Here is a 4075-nt window from a genome sequence, read left to right as displayed (position 1 = left end):
CCTTCGAGACGAACACATTGATTTGGGCATAAGCTTTCGTGGGCTAGAACCCACTTCATCAGATGCATGGAGTGGATCTTTTCATGTATTTATACCTGCTCCTGTATTTTCCACTCCATGCATCCGATGAAGTGGGTTCTAGCCCACGAAAGCTTATGCCCAAATCAATGTGTTCGTCTCGAAGGTGCCACAAGGACTCCTCGTTGTTTTTGCTGATACAGACTAACACGCTGCCGCTCTAGAACCTGGCACCATTCTAATAATGCAGTAGTGAACCTATCTGACAGCTTAGGGAAGGAGTAAGAGGGGAAAACTGCCACCGCACCTTGTGTAAAGCACAAGGGTGGTCAAAACTGCGGCCCAGCCCCTCCCTAGGGATTGAAGCCAGCAGCTCTCAACCATGAGCCTGCAAGGAATTTGGGCCTGGCCAAACCCATGGGGGCTGGTGGCAGGCGGGAGTATCCTGGCCGGGGGGGAGGAGCCAGGCTGAGCTGGCCAAGACAGATGTTACTCTTTGCACAGCTTGTGCCTCTCTCTGTGCAGGAGCAGAATTAAAAGGAACATTCTGCTTGGAATCGGCCTGCAGGCAGAAGGCAACAATTCCCACACGCAGCAGTGTGCCCGGGCAGGTGCGATCTGCTCCTCCCCAGAGAGCTGCTCCCATGCCCTGCGTCCCGCTCGCCCTGTTCACTCCAGGAAACTCGTTTGTGCACCTCCTACCCGTCGCTCTTTGGGGTTTATTAGAAGTGTCTGTGGAGCGGTGCAGGGTAAACAGGCCCGTGCGGTGCCTGGAGCAGCGCTGCCCCTCCAGCGCAGGAGGAGAGCCACGCCGCTGCGCCCCTGGCCAGGAGTTCAGGCCTCCAGCATGGCGCAGCAGCGTTCTCCCGCTGTGCAGAAGGGAACGCGGCCACAGCCGTGCCCAGAGCCAGCCCGACACACTCCTTCAGGCCCGCTTCCTTAGGGAGCTGCTGGTGCCAGTTCTGGGCCCGGCCCTGCAGGCCCAGCTGGATGTACCAGTACCTAGAACAGGACTATTGCAGGGGAGGGAGTGGGACTAAGAATCCTTGATTTCATCTGCTGGGCAGGTGAACCACAGGCAAGCTCCTCCCCCTTCTCCGCCTCCCCCAGCCAGCAGGCCCAGGCGAGGGGAAGAGGGAAGAACAGGCCCTGTGGCCCCTTTGGGCTCTCTGCCAGTCAGCCAATGACAGGCGCCAGCTGTGAGATGGACACTCCTGCACTAGGAACAGGGCTGCCCCTGCTGCTAGACCCCTCAACGTCTTTGCCACCAGTGGAGTAAATAGAGCAGTGCCGCAATGGCCCTGAATCAGCCTCCGCCAGCTCCCAGAAAGCCCTCCCCAGGCCCACGCTGTTCCTCCCCGGACCCCTCCCCAGCAGCATCCCACAGGTTGCAAAATTTTGGCTCATCTTCATCAACATCCACAGTGGTCGTGAGAATGCAAAGACTCGGCGGGCACCAGGCTCCATGACCACCAAGCCATTCCAAGGCCAGCGAGACAGCATCAGGGCTGAGGGGCAGCTGTCTGCAGCTTGATCCAAATGGCTGTGGAGATGGGGGAGAGACTTGCCGAGATGCTGCCAGCCCTGAGGTGGTGGTGGTGGGGGGGGGTACACTGCAAGGTCAAGGTAACCTGCCTCCAGAATCTCATTCATCGCTCCCAGCCCCACTGGGCTAGCGGTCTCCTCGCACCCTTTCTGCTCCAGCACGGGCCCCGGGGTGTGCCGCCCGCTGGAAGAACAGGGGCTTATGCAACCAGCCCTCCCTCCACAGGTTTCCCCTTCCCTTCCAGGCTGAATTCAAAGCCCTGGCTCTCTGAGCCAGCGACCGCAGCTGCAGCCTGGCTGCAGGGGATGATGCAGCTCGAGAAGCCCAAGTTTTCTCACCAGCAGTTGCTGAGCTGTGGAACTCCTTGCCACAGGAGACGAGACTGAGCCCCCTCCGGCCCCTGGCCACTTTTGGGTCAAGCTGCAGGCCTTCCCTCAGTAACCTCACCCGACTGCTGTGGGGATCTGGGCAGAGAGATGAGGGGAGGAAGGGAAGGAGGAGAGGATGGTTGAGAAGGAGAGCAGAAGAGGGGAAGCATCTGGGAAAGAGGAGCTCAAGAGAGGAGCCCCTGGGTGCCAATTAAATCAGCATGTAGGGCACTTAGGTGCCACGGTAATTGGCATTTCACACGGCGCTGAACCTGTCAGACAGCTCACTGCTAACCCGGGCTGGCTTCGAACAGCAACCTCCAAGTGAAACTCCCTGAGCCCCCGGTCCCTGAGCTGTCACGCCTCAGTCAGGGGCAGTGACAGTCAGTGGTGGGCAGCACTGCCCTGGGACCCAACAGCCCTTACGTTGCCCCGTGCCCCCTACTCAGGGCTAGAGCAGCTGAGGCCTGGCAGGAGGCCCCGGGAGGCCTGGAACCCCCCAAGTGGAGGGTCAGAGCATTGACCCCGAGCCCAGGGCTGGAAGGACAGGTGTGGGCAGGGAATCGTTAATGCAATTACTGGCTCCGCTTTGATTAGTTTTATTTTGGAAAAGTTCCTTCCTTGGCCACCGAGCTCCCTGCTGCTCCCTCAGCTGGTGCCTGTTTCAGAGCAAGGTCACTCTTGGCTTAGCTCTAATCAGGGCTCATAATCGCTCGGCCGCCGCAGACTTAACAACGTTGCAGATGGTCGGCCCGAGCTCTCGCGTAGCAGACAGGACCGGGTATCTCAGACGTGCAGCACGGCTCCTTCCCTGCAGGCTGCGGCCCTGGCTTCGCCCAGGGAGACCTGGGTTCTCTCGTCCTCCCCCCATTCCCCAGCCAGCCAGAGGGCCCCGACCTCCAGCCCCTCGGGGGTACTGGAGACAAAGCACGCACTTTAAACACACACAGCCACAAAGGTAGCTCTGCAGGGCAGCAGTGCTGGGAGATGCCCTGCAGCCAACGGTTTTGCCCCCCGTCCTGGTCTGGGCTTCTTGGAGCAGGGCCAAGGCAGTGCCCATGCTGCAATGGGAGCCAGCCTCCACTAGGGGGCAGGCTGAGCTTACCCAGCTCAGCAGGGTTTCAACCCCCCCAGGCCACAGGGCTCCACTTACGCGCCCCCCCTCCCTCCCCAGCATCCCCCTACATTGTGCTAGGCCCCACGTGCCTGGCTGAGATTTTATAGAGGTCACTTCTCCCATCCCCCTGCCCCCATTTCACAGGTGACAGCTAATCTGTGTCACTGCCGTGCCCGAGCGCACCGCGTTAACGCTTGCGCTGCCGGCGGGCTCCAGCCTGCCAGCTGAAGGAGGGGTTTCAAAAGGGGCGGGCGAGCCTAGGCCCCCATACTCGCAGCAGCCAAAGGGTTAAGCTCTAGAGTTCACCCTCTCCTACTGGGCCACACTGGCCCTTGCCCAGAGCCTGCCTCCTCCCTGGTGCCGCTGGGCCCGAGCTGGGGGTGCTGCGACCTGCCTGGCCCTCTCCCGCCTTTATCCACTGGCTGGAAGAGCAGTGCAGAGAGACCGGACTGGAGCCCAAATGATTTATGGGCTTGATCGGTGGGAGGTTCCCTGGAGGGTCATTCCTCAGCTGGCGCTAGTGGCTCTGTGTTTCAATCCTGGCTGGGACTTTGGGAGGGGGGAGCCTGGGGGGAACGGGCAGCCTGATTGCAAAGGACTTTTGTGCGCTTGATTCCTCCAGCGCTCCTGGGCTGCAGCTCCAGGGTGGGGCAGGGCGAGGGGTTGTGGGCGCCTGTGGTTTTCTTCCCCTTCGGTGACGTTGCACAAGCAAGCAGCCGCCTCGACTATTTCCCGGGTGCGGGAGGGAGTGTTGGGAAAAGTGGGGGAGGGTAAAGGCTTAGCCGTGTCTGAAACTATAGCCGGGAGAGGGAGAGGCAGGCGGTGGTGCCTGGGAGCCCCACGGAGTCACATGCTGTGCGGAGCCTGGGGTGGCTCTGCTGGGCCTGCCCTCTTGGCTGAAGTACAGGAAAATGGAAGGACAAGAGAGCAGCAGTTCAACAAAATGGCCGCAGCTCAGCCCCACCCTTCCGCCCTACAGCTGCCAGCTGCTGCCGGCCTGGGGTAACCTCGGGCAGGGAGGGGCGA

This window comes from Trachemys scripta, chromosome 22, assembly GCF_013100865.1.
Source record: "Trachemys scripta elegans isolate TJP31775 chromosome 22, CAS_Tse_1.0, whole genome shotgun sequence".
Lineage (NCBI taxonomy): Eukaryota > Metazoa > Chordata > Testudines > Emydidae > Trachemys > Trachemys scripta.
The sequence above is the reverse complement of the archived record's forward strand: the minus strand, read 5'-3'. Positions refer to the sequence as shown.